This window comes from Pan troglodytes, chromosome 11 (genome assembly GCF_028858775.2).
Source record: "Pan troglodytes isolate AG18354 chromosome 11, NHGRI_mPanTro3-v2.0_pri, whole genome shotgun sequence".
Taxonomy (NCBI): domain Eukaryota; kingdom Metazoa; phylum Chordata; class Mammalia; order Primates; family Hominidae; genus Pan; species Pan troglodytes.
This window is the reverse complement of record NC_072409.2, coordinates 22,679,528-22,697,052: the sequence shown is the minus strand read 5'-3', so window position 1 is coordinate 22,697,052 and position 17,525 is coordinate 22,679,528. Positions and strand designations below refer to the sequence as shown.

Sequence of the window (17,525 nt, the reverse complement as noted above, 5' to 3'; positions counted from 1 at the left end):
CAGGGGACTCTGGTCTGGTCCTGCAGCCTCTCCTTTTGTGACTCCACCTATTACGGGAGAAGAGACCGCAGTTACACCGAGTTACTGGCGGAAGTATCCGTCCAGGTCTGCAGCAACGTCAATTCTTACCTCCTAAGAAGGAAGAATTCGACTGAGGCGCACAAAGCAGAAAGGGCGACTGAGTCAAGTTCCAGAGCAGGAATGAAAGTTTATTTTAAAATGCCTTAGAACAGGAACGAAATGAAGGTGTGCATGGAAAAGACCCACGCAGGCACATGAAGGTTAAAGAGAGAAGGTCAGTGCCCCGTTTAACTGTAATCTTGGGACTTTCCCAAAGGAAACTCACCTCTTTCCCATGATTCTTCCCTTAGGGTGGGCTGCCCGCCTGCACAGAGCCCTCCTTAGCTTTGGGAAGTAAGCATGCGCCATGTGTTAAAGGCGTTATTGGCATGCCCCTCCGAGGCTTTTTTCCTTTTTCCGGTGGCGTGTACCCGGAAGATCATACTTCGCCATTTTCCTCTTAATACGCATGCCCAGGGAGTTTCTTCTCTCTGGGCTCTGCGTTCATTTACCATTTTGATGTTAACAGGTGGGGACTATCAGGAAATGGCCTCTGCCTGACGCTGCTAAATCATCACTCTCAGAGAGGCAATGCGAGAATTGCCAAACCAGCACCTGACACTTCTAGTGCGTGGGGGAAGAGCCCTCTTCTGTCTGGCTCACGCCTACCTACCTACCTGTAACACATCCTAGATGCATATCTGGACTTAGTGTTTTCATCTTTTAAATGAGCAAATTAACGTAATACTAGAGGATCACTGGAAACTTTACAATCCAGTGGGTTTGGTTCTCCCATCTACCTCTCTTTCTGTCCCTGCCCTTGGATCTCATGTACTTCTTACGATATTGTGATGGCTTAATTTTATGTGTCAACTTGATTGGGCCATGCAATGCCCAGATATTTAGTCACACAATATTCTGGGTGTTTCCTTAAGAGTGCTTTTAGATGAGGTTAACATTTAAATTGCTAAACTGAGTAAAGCAGATGGCCCTCCCTAATGTGAATGGGCCTCACCAAATCAGTTGAAGGTCTGAGTAGAACAGAAAGGCTGACCCTCCCCCAGGTAAGAGAGGATTTTTCTTGCTTAATGGCCTTCAAACTGGGACATCAGCATTTTTCCTCTCCTCAGACCTAAACTGGGGTTCAAGTCTGCTGGTCTTAGGACTGAAACTCAACATCAGCCTGAGTCTCCAGGTTGTGAACTCACCCTGCAGACTTGCAAACCATGACACTTGCCGGCCTCCAAAATTACAGGTGTCAATTTCTTATGGTAAATCTCTTCATTTAAAAGCTCTCACACACACACAGACACACACACAAAGCTTATCTGTCCTAAAGAATCTTCACTGTGAAGCCTAATAAATTCAATTTAAGACAATAGTACAGTAGAAATGACTGACAAGTCATAATAAGTAACATTAGCAATATATAATTAAATATTTGCAAACATTCTTTATACTCACCTATTCTTTGATATTTCCATTTCCAACTAACCCCACTGAGCAGATTAATGCAATCCTACCTTCCAGATTAAAAAAGAAAAAAAGGAAGTTGAGAGTGATCCTTGGCCATATAGCAGAGATAGATTTCAAATTGCAATTGTCCTCAATACACAGGGACATACCTCTCTATTGCACCACAACGAATTTCTAACTGATACTTGCACTTAACAGAGACCTTTGAAAACTCACTTCAAAGCAATGAATAACCTAGCTGAGTCCAGTTAAGTAGCCTGACAGAGGAGAATAATGCCTATGGTCTATGGTTGCTTTGCAATGAAGATCTGTCCTTGGTACAGAACCTTTTTATAGGTGCAAAAATTGTAATCCTGATTATCCTGCTCAATAGAGATCAGAGTGGTAGAGCAGCAGTTGAAAATACAGCAGAATGAAATGCTTACCTTATCTTAGGCTCTGATGTCAGAATTTCTCTTCAGGATAAAATTATTTTTAAAAATAGAAAATACCTTAATAAACCCCTTGGGATGACTTAGTGAAGGGAAAGGTCCAAAGACAATTATTTCTGTGCAACAAAAAATGATCCCTCACTAGACTCCATTAAGTCAGGATGAATTTTTGTTTCCCTTCTGGAAGTAAGAGCTGGAGCTCAGTTTATGGGGAAGAGATTAGAGACAAGAGGCAGGAAGATCAAAATAGGTTGAGATGACGAGGTAGAAGCGACAGTGAAAACATTTTAGTGTCTGGACAACTGAAAATATTTTCGGCACACTGCAGACTAAGACTTGAGTAGTGAGGTTTTTGGGGATAAAGAGTTAAGATGTGGAACAAAAGGGAACACATAGATGCTGAAGTTAGGAGACAAAGATGATTTTGAGAACAAAAAAATTCCTAGCAACTAACAAAAATCTTGAAATCACCTTTGGATCTGAGTATAAATCTGAAGGCTGAAATAAATATTGAAATCTCAAGATTCAGAAAGGCCCTGCCTATTGTCTGGGTTACAGTTCTACACAGGTGGGTGGAAAGATTCCAAGGTGAATTTGTCTCTTCTACTCCCCCTCTACATTTTTTACACTATAGGAAAATCAGAAAAGTAGCCTGTTAGCTAGATGGCAGCTTCCATGTAGCAATATCTACATGTCATAGATTGAAAGGGGATTAAACCCTTCCCACTGTGCCTAGCATTGTGAGATTTCATCCTTGAGAGCATCTAGCAGTGGGAATGATTTAAGATGACAGCACAGCTTACTGTTCTATCCTTCAAATCTTTCCCACGTCCATCCTGACCACTGTAACAGTGTGTCTGCTATATTGCATTCCACTGTGGTTGAAAGATGCATCCGGGGTCTGTAGTGTATCCCCCTTCCTCATGTTTCCATTACTCAGGGAACATTTTCGAAAGATGAGATCTGCTCAATTTTGGAATAGTTTCCAGAGGGATGTGGCAAAGTGCCGCATCATTTTATTTACTTAAAATTAGACCAGAGCGAGGAATCCCAGTGTCCCACTGTGAGCAGTTTTGTACCGGTGGGAGGATAGGGAAGAGAATCATGCCCATTTGCTGCTGGAATACAAGAGGGGCTCTTCATCATTACTTCATATGACTCCCCAATTCTGATAATTGCCATTTCAAATATTGGTCTTCTTATGGAGAACACAAATTATATTTTTTTCTAAGTTTCTTCCTTACTGCTCCTACTTCTCACCTAGCATTATCATACTGTCTTCACTAATATAAGTTCCAGTTGAATTGTAGAGCACTTAATGGAAAAAAAATAACTTTACAAACTAATGCCCTGTTCCCCAAGTTCTAAGAAGCCAACTACAGATTGTATTTGTTAAAGATTTAAAATGTACCCTCATTGCAAATGGATGTATTTGTCAGCTTGGGCTGTCATAAAAAGTACTATAGACTGGGAGATTTAAACCATTGAAAATTTACTTTCTTACAGTTCTGGAGGCTGGAAGTCTAAGATCAGAGTGCCAGCATGGTCATGTTTAGGCAAGAACTCTCTTCCTGGCTTGCAGATGAATACCTTCTGACTATGTCTTCCCATAGCAGAGGGAGAAAGATCTGTTTCTCTTCTCAGAGGCTACTTTCTTGTTGGATTAGGGTTTCACCCTATGGCCTCATTTAACCTTAATTACCTCCTAAAGACCCTATCCCCAGATACAGTCACACTGAAAGTTAGGGCTTCAACATTTGATAGGGTGGGAGGGGCTGGGGAGGGCACACAATTCCATCTATAGCACTCAGATTTCCAATGCCTAAAACATTTAATTTTTCAATCCTCAGAGATGGATCTCAAAAAAGAAATCAAAACTGGCTCAGATTTCCCAAGGATTTCCATATCTATGTACTAGAAGATAATTCAGACTTATGCATCTGAGAAGGGTAAGTTCAGTGATCTGGTTTGTTCTTTTCATGTGCCCATTTATGGATTGGAAAAAATTCAACCTTTGGGGAGAACAGATTGAGTTCTAATCCTGGTCATATTACTAATTTGATTTATGACCTCAGCTTTTTCCATCTGTAAAATGAATCCTTCTCTTTAGATTCCTTCCCACTCTGATAGTTCAGAAATCTGAGAACTATGGATTGGCATTAGTATTCATTTGGGCATAGACACTCTGATTATCAAAATTCAAAGAATGCTCCAATCCCCGAGGGTCTACATTTTTATTGGCCTCATGACCAAGACACTGGAACTGAGAGGACCTGAGTAGCACGTTGGAATCAGACTTTCAGGGCAGAGGTGGAAGACAGACAATACACCACAGTCTAGAAGTGACATTGGGGGCCAACAGGTAGAAAGATTCATGGGCCAAAAGGGGCAGTTCCTGGAGTGCTCTTCCTGCCTGCTGGTTTACATCTTGTGGGGTCACTGGGATAGAGGAGACAACAGAGTGATTTATAGTCTAGAAGTTTGGTAAAGGATAGAATAATAATAGTTAACGCTTAACTAACAGGTATTTTCTAAATGCTAGATATTTTATAAGTACTTTATTTTTATTATATTTAATATTAAATTCTGACCATAGAGCTTGAAGTAAGTACCATTTTTATCCTTACATTTCGGAAAAAGGAAAATAGCACTTTAAAGAAATTAAACAAGTTGTCCAAAATCACATAGCCAAGAGGAGCAGAGCTCAGATTCAGTTGACCTTTGATCTCCCAATTCCTATTCCATTCTGCCATACCAGGAAAACTGAGTCTCAGTAACGGGGCCCATGTTTTCTCCACTATGCGGTGTTCCAAGATAGTGGCAATTAATACGACTTTTTACCTCCAGCATTTATACCTTCTAAAAAATTCTTGGATGTAGAAAAACACAGAGTGATAGCAAACTCCAAATGAAGATTCTCAAATTCAATCAGAATAGGGGCATCTTCATGGAAGAAAAAAAGTGGAGAATGCGACCCAAAGACTAAGCATGAGTTATAAAAGTGTCTATGGGAGAAACACAGTGAAAGAAGAGAAGGATGAAATATTCCAGGCACCAAGAAGGTGCTTATACCAAAAGCTATCGGTCTCCCCCTCTCAGTTACTCCAAGATCCCAAACAGCTATACTTGCTAAATGTGTGTAATGTACACTATTTGGGTAGTGGTTACAATAAAAATCCAGACTTCACCACTGTGTAGTATATCCTTGTAGCAAAATTGAACTTGTGCCACTTAAATTTATATAAATAAATATATTCTGAATACCATAACACTTATCTGTATCATAGCCTTCTCATCATATTCTAATCGCATGTTTATTCATCTGTGTTTACTGACAGTGAATTCCTTGAAAACATGGTCCTCGTATTTCTTATCTTTCTGTCCCTTGTACCAAGTGTAAAATAAATGTCCAATGCTTATTGAATGTTCAATGCTTGTTGAATCACTAAATAAATTAAGGACTCCTGACTTCACCCCTGACTAGCTATTTGTCTTGGATTTACTATTTAATCTTGTCCAATCAATGTTTCCTTGCCACTGCATAAGTAGCATGTAGCTCTGCTAGGCATTAGAGGAGTGATAAGGCAAAATGCATGGTTTCCAGAGTATCAGCATGTGTTGGGGATGGCAGACAAGTATGCAAGTAAGTGAGTTCCAGTGTGTCCATATGTAAAAATGAAGATGAGAAAACAACTTCTTGCTACCTCACAGAATGATAGGGGTGTGTAATAAAACAATGAGTGAAAAAATGCATTAGAAGTTACAAAGTATCATTTATATCCAAGTTAATAGCTATGATTTTGTGGAAGTTTTGCTCAGTATTACAACTTTTCTGGATTTGGGATCATTGAATAACATATAGAAACCTTGCTGTAGGTGCTTATAGAGGAGGCTTAGGCTGAAATTTGAGTAACTATTAATATATTTTTATGCTATTGCCTTTTGTACTTAAGACCTTTTGTTTATGTGGCTTCAAGAATGGTTTACTTATTCTCTAGTTTTATAACTTTAATAATTCAGTACTTGGAAAGATTAGGGATTGAGGCTTCATTCTCTTACAGTATCATAGTATGCAACCTTTCATGTAAAAATAAGGTGGCATAAATCAATATGCATGTATATGTACATTTGTCCAAAAAGAAATACAGGAAGGTAAACTAGACACTAACAAGATGGATTGCCTGCAGAGAGTGGGTAGGAAAGAATAGGGGAATGGAAATTGGTTGGAAGGAATAAAGGATGAGTGGTACCTCCTTGAGTATATGTCTTTGTAAAGCTTTGACTTTTGAAAGAGTGATAGTATATCACATACCAAATAAATAAATACCAACCAATCAAATAGACAGACAAAATCAACGGAGAATTGGGAAGGAGGTAAACTTTAAGCAGAATACAAACATTAACAAATGAACTAACTCTACAAAAAATAGATGAAATCATTTTACTGAAGGGAGTGGGAAAGTTAAGGACTAACCTAAGTAATACTGGAAAACAGGATTTCAACTACAAATTGCAAAGCTAACGACAAAAATAACTGTACACGGAATTTTACTCTAGTTAATAAGTTTGTTTTCCATAACGTTAGTAATCCTGGAATGACTTTAAATGCATTCTAAGACAGCAAATAAATAAACTTGCTGTCAAATCATGGATAATGAAAGCCAGTTTTCTCATTTTTCAAGAAAGGAATCATAATTAAAGGTTGAAGGCTAGAATGAACTGTGTAATGTTGGATTTGAATCAGAGGTATTACAATAAATTAATATATGTATGTATGTATATATTGATATATGTATATATTATATGCATTATATATAATATATGTATATATTAATATATGCATGTGTGTATATATTTATATACACACATTCATGTACACACACATAAATCACATTTGTGTATATATACGGTTAAATTGGTGTAGATGTGTGTGTGTGCATACTTATTTTTTTTTCATTTTTGTCTGCTGAGAGGGCCTAGAAGTAATAATACTGTAATACAGCAATTATAATGAGCACACCTAAAGTTTCAAAATAGTTTCTAAATACTATTTTTAAAATAAATAAAAAGGAAAAATGAATTCATTTAAGTACTGGATTATTTCAGTGCTAGTACAGGGAAATGCAAGATAAGCCTGGGACTACTTATGGTGCCAAGAAATAAGAGAATACTCCAAAAATGATGGGGCATGTAAAAAGAATGTAACAGTTAACCTGAAGAAGCTTTCACTGGTAAATTTTATGACACCATAAGCAACAAAATAAGTACTAATAAAACAGCCTGTGTTGTTTTATATTGATATAAATAAATAAGTAAATGAGGGAGAGTGAAAGCTCTTTCCTCAGCAGAATTCCAACTTATATATGAAGAAAGATAGATGGACTTCATCACTTAGCAAATACTACAGAAATAGGTGTTGCAGGCAAGATTTATCAATGAAAACTAAAATTAGTGGGTAAAGGTATGATGAGAAACCAGATTTTTGCATGCAAACATATTTATAGAAAGTACCTCCCCATAAGGTACTTATTAAATACATGGGAGAAGATAGTAACTTTACATTGGTAAACCAAGCAGAAACCACTTCAATCAATGGTGAACTTTAATATGGCGAGCCATGAAATACATGGACATTCTTTACCTTCTAATATGATGCACTAAGAAGAACACAGCATAATTTTTATGATATTCTTGCCAAAAAATGCATTATCCAAATTTAAATATGAAGGAAGAGCAGATGGTAGACATTCTACCAAATAATGGAGCTGTATTCTTCAAATGTCATAGTCATACACAAAAAGTTTATAAAATAAAAATTAAAAAAGTCTGAGGACCTGCCCCAGTTTGGAGAAGACCGAGGAAAAGGGGCACTGAAAAGTAACCTGTAATCCAGGATTAAATCCTGGGTCCGACAAAGGACGCCAGTGGGACAACGGGCAAACGTCACATCAGGTTTGCAGGTTAGTTACTAGAACTGCACCCATGTCCATTTCATAGTTTGATAATTATACCAAGGTTATAAAACATCAGGAAATGCTTGGTGAAAGGTAAACAGAAACATTGTATACTATTTTTTCTACTTTATCGTAAATTTAATGTTTTCTCAAACTAAAAAGTAAAAATAAAATGAAAGCTTTATTCCTGCAATTAGGTCTGTGATGTTAGAAACAAGGTGGTCACGATATGAGATCTGTTGCCAGAATCCGGAGTATCTTGATATCCTGTATAATTCAGTGGAATTTTCTGTCTGACTTCTTCAGAATCCCAGTGTCAAAAAATTTATATTCAGAATCTTTGGGTAATAAAAATGGCAGAACACCAACCCACACTGTGCCAGGTGCTGTGTTGGGCACTATATTTACATCTCTGTGTCACTCATTATTTTGCATCATGTCATTTTCCTGTCCTCTACTACATACAATTTTAATTCTGTTTTATAGAAAGAGCAGGTCCAAACCAGTCCAATCCTCTTTCTGAACACGGAGAGCAAACAGCTTAATTGGAAATTGCTGTTTTTCTTCTCCCTAAGATGGTAAAAATCATTTTCCATTTCTTCAGTCAGTTGAGAGTCACTGCCCTCCAGGAAATGAGGAACGTTTCCCTGGACTTTATTTTTTTGTGTGCTATAAAATGATTACAATTTTGTTTCATTTTAGGGTTGAGGTAGGGATGTCAGAGGAGAAATGCATTAGGGCAAGGGAGTAAATAATATACAAACCTATAAGATGCTTTGAAAGATTGCCAGGAATGTGGTGAATAATTGATGATGATCTGATGCATTCGGTTATTTCCTATGAAATGGTCCTTATACCAAAATGAATTGCAAGCTATTTCCTTCTCTTTCACACATACACACACACACACATGCACACACACATGCGCGCACACACACACGAGTCTATTTCTTGAGCTCCTTTCAAAGTTAACAGACTGATCATATCGTTGTTCATTCAGAGTGTCCAGAAAGTCAGAGCCATTCACCATCTCTCTTATTCCCAAGCTTTTGTCATAACGTTGGCACACACTGACATGCATGCAATCTTATGCACCTGGTCCCCCTGCCCCAGGACGGGCTGAACTGCTGCCTCCTGTAGAACTTTCCTGCTCTGACCCGAGCATGATCTGCCCAACAAAACAAATCTGCTCTATCATCAGTACCTACCTGTGAACAGTAGCGCACATGTCTTGACCTGTCATAGAAAGCTTTCTGAGATCTGGCTTCTGACCTCTTTTTCACTGGATGCTACAAAAACCCTTAGTATCGTTCCTTTTTAACTTTTATCTTAAGTTCAGGGGTACAAGTGCAGGTTTGTTACACAGGTAAACTTGTGTTGTGGGGGTTTGCTGTTAAATTAATATTTATTCTCTGCGATTTTATTCCCTGATGTTTCTCGTCACCCTGCCTTTATTCACATAGTCTCTCCACTTGGAATAAATATCCTTTGTCCTCATCTTAACCTGCCAAAATTCTGTCTCTCATGCCCATATAAGTGTGACTTCTTTCTTGAAACCCTCCCCAATTTTTCTAAATGAGAATTCATCATTCCCCTTTGTCTTCACCTTGCAATGTTTTTTTCCAGTTATTCTCTTAGTAACCTGCCTCCAATTTCTTTTGCAGGCAGCTTTCTCTATTCCTTGACCGAAAACATCTCGAAAATAGGGAGGGAATTTGTATTTTAGTGTCTGTTCTGCTTAGAAATGCAGAGGTACAATTCTGAAAGATTGTAAGTGAAAGGTTTAAGAGGAAATGTTGCAATAGAGAGAGAGAGATAGAGATATGTGATACATAGTTTATTGAGATAGAAAATCTTCTATGGAACATAGCATACCACCATGATTCTGGAAAAATTTAAAGTGCTACTCTGTGTATGTTTTTACAGCAATATCTTACAATTTTTTATGTTATTCTTAAAAACCTACTGGGTTTGGCTTTCCTTGTTTTTCTGATGAGAAAATTTGGAGTTGGACCAGGCTCATGGCTGGCTGAAGTCCACCCAGGGGCAGAGTGAGGACTTATGACTACACAGATTTAGGTGAAAGTCAGAACCTGGAAAAGAATGCCACAGAAAAGGTATAGTGGGGAATACACCATAGTGGTCTTAGGCATGTCCTTTGAGTTTTCCAGGCTTTTCTTTCCTGTTTATAGGTCTACAGATAGACTTTCTAAGGATACCTGCACTTAGAAAGGCCTTCTTTTGAGAAGGCCTTAAATATGATGAGCTACGTCCATAGTGGAACATCCGTTTAGTCAGGATAAGAGGCCCCCAAAACCCTGAATTGTTAGAGATTCATTCTTCTTCATTTGTCTTTTTGGTATTTAGCTTTGTTCATCAAAAGGGTGCTCTGTTTTGTTAGTGGTCGACATATAATCTCTTTTAGCCAGTGTTTCTTCAAGCAAGCTGTGGTCACAGGAGAGAGTCTAGTGCACTGGTTAAGAACATGAACTATGGAGCAAACAACCTGGGTTTATACTTCAGCTTCATCCCAAACTAGCAGTACCTCATGCTTCCAATCTGCAAAATGACAACAGCAATAGTATTTTTAAAGTAATGGCAAAAACTGCGATTACTTTTGCATCACCCTAATACTTATCTCATGGGACTGCTTGAGCATTCATGACACCCCACATGAAAGTCTCTAAGAACAGTGCCTCTCGTAAATGGTAGCTGTTTTTATTCTTATGCCAACCACTCAGGCTAACTGGGAAGATCAAATGAGAACAGTTTGTAAACTTTGAAGTATTATGCTAATGGAAAATAAAGACTTAGTAGAACTAATTTTATTATTATTATTTAAAACTAGGAAAAATGTGCCCTCTTGTTCTAAAATCTCTCTGGGGTCATAAGCTAAGCATCCCAAAGAAATATTTATGCCATTTATAGGAGATAATTTTATTCTCTCTAAGATATTTTCAAAGTTAATTTTATAGTAGACTTTCACCAAAATACCTTTTGTTGGAATCAGTTTGTAGACTTGTTTTTTTAAGGACTTCATTTTAAACACCCCCCCTCCCAAAGTTAGAAAAAAATAAGTAAATGTAAACAAATAACACAAGTTACAAATTAAAAAGCCATTTTCAATCTGCAAAGATTTTTAAATAAAAGTAGATATATACTCTCCACAGAAGACTTCTCCCTATAAATTTATATTCAGATAATAACTTTAGGCTGTAAACTCAGGACTCAGTAAGAAAAACTATCTTTTTATTTTGGAAGCACACAGTTGTTAAATAAAATGGATGGATGATACATGCTGTTCCTATCATGTGCAAAGTAACCTGTAAGAGCAGAATATATTAAACTTTTAAAGCATAACACCTATATATGAACTGAATACATATGTGTAGAAAACAACTTGAGAAATGGTTTAAGGCAGTTTCCAAACTGGTTTATTGTCATCGTTTGCATTAATATCCTATTCTTTGCTTATATTATAAAAAGGGAATTGTTGAGTGGTGGGTACAAGGGAACAGTGGTGGGTACAAAGAGGCTGGTCAATCTAGTACATATAAAATATTGATTTCAACCCAACACTCATGTTTTTGGACAAGTTTCCACTTACAATTAACTATATATAAGGAGCTAGACTGATGTGTATCACTGAAATATTCAAAATACATACAGGGCCAGGCATGGTGACTCACGCCTGTAATCCCAGCACTTTGGGAGGCTGAGGCGAGTGGATCATTTGAGGTCAGGAATTCAAGACCAGTCTGACCAACATGGTGAAACCCCTCTCTACTGAAAACACAAAAATTAGCTCAGCAGTAGTGGCGTGTGCCTGTAATTCTAGCCACTCCAGAGACTGAGGCAGGAGAATCACTTCAGCCTGGGAGGCAGAGGTTGGAGTGAGCTGAGATTGTGCCACTGCACTCCAGTCTGGGCAACAGAGTGAGACCCTGTCTCAAAAAATAAAATAGATACAGAAATAAATACTGCTGAATCACTTGCTAAAGGTGAAATTATTTCCCCTTGGGGGCACTGGGCAGGAATGGGAGGAATGATGAATGAAAATGACTGTGGAATTCTTCATGAAGTGGAGGTACCTGACTCAGGCCTTAGAAACAAGATTTTTAAATGTAATGACTGCTGGAAAAGAGATGGTAAGTAGAGCTCGGAGCAAAGAGATTAGGTAGAAGGTGGCGATTTCAGGAGTATGTTGCAATGACAAAAGAATGAAGACAAGGACTGTGGCTCAGGTCATTGGGATGTCACTGGACATGGTTTGTTTAAAGACTAACAAGGGTGAAGCACTGGGAACGGTCAGGTGAAGATCCTTGAATGTTTTTGAGCTGGCTTTGCTCTATCTGTCCTCAAGTCTGTCCATAATCACCTTCCCAAGGAAGCAACTCCACAAGAATTTTCCACAGATGACTAGTTCCATGTGATGCTATGTAAAAAGAAAAAAAGAAAAAAGAACACCAAATTTCCATTTCAAATAAACTTGGAAAAATTGGCATAAGTCAAATTAAACATATTTCATTCTCAAAAAAAATGTTGGTAAAAAGATTAAGGGAGAGGCAGAGAAAAAACAAGGGAAGCAAGAAGGAAGGAACTTGGAGTGGGAAAGAAAGATGGATAGAGGGGCCAGTCTGGGAGCATAACTGAAATGCAGACAGGTGATTAACCAACACTGAAAAACTCTGGAAGTTTCTAAAGGAAGTGGGGCTATTCTGTCTAAGAAAACTGAGGGTAGAAAATAAAGGGAAATATCCTAAATTAAAAGGTTGCTTCAGGTTGGCCCTATTATAGATATAGACATACTATAAACCATAGAGTGAGATAGCCTAGAAAATTACTGTTAGATGAAATCTTGGAGGCTTTCTGGTATGAACTTCTTTTCTTCATCTCTCCATATAAACTTGTCCACTCACTTTTTTATGTTGTTTTTAGCAGACAAGGTCCACTTAATCCATTGTGCAGTTCCTTCTTATTTGACCTCTAGGAAGCTCAGAGCTTAATTTAATGTAATACTCAATTGCAGTAACTGTTACCTATTAGGTTTCCATTATATCCATATCTTCCCTTCTTGTAAATATAGCCAGAAAAGCTGCAGTGGCTCAAGGGCTATTCTAGGCTCTGTGAGGGCTACAACAATGCTTCAAAGAGCTCCAACTGGCAATGAGAAATACATATTTTCCACATTGATTCATTCATTAACTCCTGAAGTTATTGAATGTCCATCATATGCCAGAATCTTTGCCAAGAACACTAACAGATGTAAAGAATAAAAATTAAAGAAATACTCTCCGTTTTCATTATCTTAATAATGTGTTAATATGCACTTATTGAGAATACATTTTATAAATATGCAAAGTATCTCAAAAATTGGTTACAACGAGTGTTCAAACAGATATGACATTTTCATTGCAGGTCCTCTGAGATGTTTGTGGTATCGATTCATATATCGATTCATAAAATCTCAGTCATGAAAAGACACAAATCTAAGTTTGTAAGATCTATGTGGGTATAAATGGAAACCCTTTAAAATGTTGGGACTTATCCATTGTAATTTATCTGATTAGTCTTCCTGCCAGATCTTTTTAACCGAATCACGTTAGATTTGGGATAATTACCCAAGGACATTTATACTATTTTGAAGGTTAATTCCAACCTCACTCATTCAGCATATGTTTGGAGTGTCCTTGCCTAATGCCAAGTCCTGGGCTAGGCAAAAGGACCTGGAGATTGTTTCTCAGTTTCCTCATTGAGGGATTCTGATTAAGAGCCCTCTGCCAATCACTACTGTAAATATATTATCTAAGTGCTCAGCAGAGAAAATTCATGTCCCAATTTTCTGATTGAGTAACCACCATGACCAATCTCTGGGCAGAGCCACCAGGAAATAACTGCTATTTAGCCTCACATGTCTTTGTTGAGCTTTGTGCCTCCACGATAGGAGGATTATACAAGGAAGTAAAAGATAAATTGACAATACGTAATATAAACACATTCTTTTCAGAATGGAGCAAACTACATGAGATGGGAAACATGGCAAGTGGTTCACAGAAACCAGTGAATAAGATTTAGGATGGGCATTTGACATTCTCTGACAAGTTTTGGTCCTGACTTTTGGCCAAATTAGTCTGTCAACAGCATCTACTTGGTGCCCACAATGTACAGTGGCTTGCGTTTGGTACTGAAGATGGAAAAAATAAGAAAAGGTCAGAGACATTTTTAGATACAACTCCAGAGGGCACCATTCACAAAGATTGCAGTATAAATGGCACCCTCTAAAATCGTGCGGTCCACAATCTTTACAATGATGTAAACTGAAACTAGGAAATATTTCACACTTCTGTGTTTTTATATATTCATAGGAAGGGCTTAATCAGGTAAAAATAAAAAGCCATGAACAAAAAAAATGTTGATGAGAGAAAATAGGAAATTGTAGAGCTGAGGTTTAGAAGCAAGGACAATGAGTTGAGATTTTTCAGGCTCCAATTCAAATCCAGACTTCAGAGCAACGTTAGGAATCCATGATGAAGACTGATGGGAAAACAGAGCCAATTAGAGGGTGAGACTGAGATTAGAAACTTTTATTTAAGATTTGTCAGTAGAAAGTTGATAGCTGGAAAGATGAGATGGGACAATTTTCTAATGGAAATAGATCATAGAATTAGAATAGACACAAGAGAAATATAGGATTAGACCTTGGCAAACCTCTACTTAAGGAAAAGGATTAAGGTAGGAGAACCTAGAGAAGAAGCTGGAAGCTTGTGCATTCATCCCCAGTGTCACTGGGTGAATCGCAGTGGCATATCACAGACCACAAAGATTGTCAAATCCACAAAGACTCTGCGGATTTCAGAATTGTTGTTTGGCACAGTCTGGCTTGCCATATAAGGACACAGATTGTCATTTTTCACAAATTCCAACCTTCTGTTTCTCAAGATATGCCTCAAGTGCATTCGTCAGTTCCATCAAGGACATTTCCTGGTGGTGAGGAAACTTTAAATCCCACAAATTCTTAAGAATTCTTTTTAAAAAAAATAGTAGTATTTAGATAGTAAAAGAGGTTAAATTACCCCATTGTTTTATATTCAGGGGGATCTGTATTTCATATTCAGGGGGAGACTCAACAAACATCCTCTGAAATTCAATAGATAGGCAGAAATTAACAGACATTCCTTCCATTCTGTGGGTGTTTAATCCATCCCTGACAATGCGACAGTGCTAGAGACTGCAATAAATTGGTGAACAAAGCTGACACAATCCTTTCTTGGAAAATTGATATTCTAACAGGAGAAACACACAAATACACAAAAGTAACAATAAAGACAGCAAAGAAGTGCACACATAAAAGTGTTCTGTGAACAGGAGATAAAAGAGGGAATTATAGGGGACCACGGTTTAGATAGGGTAGTGATGGAAAGCCATTCTGAGATGATATTTTAGTAGGGACCTCAAAGGTAAGAAAGTGCAACCTCATGAAGGGGCTGAAGAAGGAATATTTTAAGTAAAGAAAATGGCATTGGCAAAGGCTTTGAGGGTGGCATAAACTAAACAAGTTTAAGGAGGTGGCTAGAAGAGGAAAAGAGTGGAAAGAATTACCATGGGAGGAGTTGGGAGCTGGGTTATTGCCTCATGTGAAGAACGATTAAGGTAAGCAACAGTGGAGTAGAAATCACCTTTGAATTACTGTCATCACCATCCAGGAGCTGCTGGGCTAAGTTCGTGGCAATCAGTGAGAGAGAGAGAGAGAGAGATGGATGAATCCAATGATAGGCATGAAGACAATTTACAGGGCTTGTTTATGGATCAGTGCATAGAGCCAAAGATGGAAGAATTTTAGGGATGATTCCCAGATTTTTATTTGAGAAACAGGACGGATGATGGAGCCATTTACTAAGAGGAAGATAATGAGGTAGTGCCAAGTTTCGGGAGGAAAATCTAGTTTTATTTTAAATGTGCTAAACTTGAAATATCTGTGAATGATGTAGTCAAAGACAAGAATAGCAAAATTTGAAAGCAAAAAGTAATTCTTTTTCCTGTAGTAAAAAAAAAAAATGGATAGGACTCTCAACAAAGTGAACAAAAATGTGTTCAGATCATTTATTTGCTTAAGCTTTTCAATGGCCCTGTTTTTCCTCCTGTCTAAGGATCCTGACACTTGGCTGGGTATTCAAGGCTCTCTGTGGTTTGTCCACAACCACTTCCCCTACTTATCCCACACTGCAACACAACAGACAGTCCCTCATTTTATAAAGTATTCATTTCCAAAATTAGGGAATACCTTTTTCCCTCCTTCTCAGGTACATGTGATCTAAATGGAGTGGTATTATAAGAAAGAAGGGAGTGAAAAACAAAGTATTGCTTTTTCTAATCCATGAATCATTGGTTTATGGACCAAGGCTATTGTATTAAGGATGATTTTGAAAAGTAAAACATAAATACTTGCTAATCCCCTATTTTTTATTCATTTGTTTCCTTCTCTGCCTCAGCTAACCAGCTCACTGCATTAACTCACTTGGAAAGGGGAAGAATTGGCTACCAAATAAGCCCACTGCTGGATAGGTATGGGTTAAACTCTCAGAACCCTTAGCCCTCAGACCTTCTCTAAGGGGCAGAAATGGGGTTTTTGATGTTAATAGAAATATACTCACTGTGTTTCACTGGGACAATGACCTCGAAAACTCATTGGCTGAATTGCCTATAATATGTTGGGCAGGTACTTGGCACTCTAAGGGGAAGTAATAACAAGGGAGGTGCATTCTTCTTTCTCAGAGAACTTGTAGTATCTGGGAATACAAGGTTGGAAGCTGTCAGTCCCAGGAATAAAGGGCATTTAAATTGTTATCAGAAATAAGATGATGGAGAGAGAACCTTTAGATGAGAATAATATGAAGAGCTTTATGGAAGAGGATCTGTTTGAACTGGGCCTTAAATTATGGATATGATTTCCACAACATGGAAAGAAAGATATTTCAGGAGGAAAGTAGACTGGAACAGAGGCTGGAAGATCAAGTATGTGCTTGTCAAACTAGAAGTAGTTCACTAAGCATGGAAAGTAAAATCTGAAGTAGAAGGTAAGGATGAAAAAAAAATTGGTTGAGTCCAGAAGTTAGAAAAACTTGTTGGTTGCTTCTTCCATATCTAATCCACCAACCTCCACAATTCTGAGCCTGAAAGATTTGATGGGATTAGCTCCACTCTCAGTTCTATAGAAGGGGGTCCTGATTAGATTGAATTTATCCTTGTATCCCATTCTCATATTCAAAAGGATTAATCCAGAGATATTAGCTGGTGGGGGGTAAAAGAAGATACTCTTCTATGGGTTTTGAACAAGCCAACCTCTTTATCTTCAATGCATACTATAGGATATTACTCTCTTTCTCTTGCTGGATGTAGACATGGAAATCTGAAGTTCTAGGACCAGAGGAAAAGTAAATAATAAAAATAATCTGGCACTGAGTAAGCAAGGCTAAAAATTAAAAAGGAGAAGAACTGAGTCCTGACAACATTTTCTTTTGAGCCAGTGGATTAAAGCTTACATGAGAGTATTGCTATTTCTGGACTTTTAAGTTCCATAAGCCAATAAATCCCCATTATGTTTTAA

At 37.8% G+C, this 17,525-nt stretch overlaps 1 long non-coding RNA gene across 4 annotated transcripts in view; it reads left to right on the top strand.

The window, feature by feature from the left end:
• Positions 1-60: 60 nt before the first annotated feature.
• LOC107976760 (uncharacterized) overlaps positions 61-17,525 on the top strand; it is a 157,682-nt gene continuing 140,217 nt past the window's right edge. For all 4 annotated transcript variants that reach the window (XR_010148578.1, XR_010148579.1, XR_010148580.1 and 1 more), the window contains exons 1-2: positions 61-295; positions 3,818-3,916. This is a non-coding gene — a long non-coding RNA (uncharacterized LOC107976760). The remainder of the gene's footprint in view (positions 296-3,817; positions 3,917-17,525) is intronic.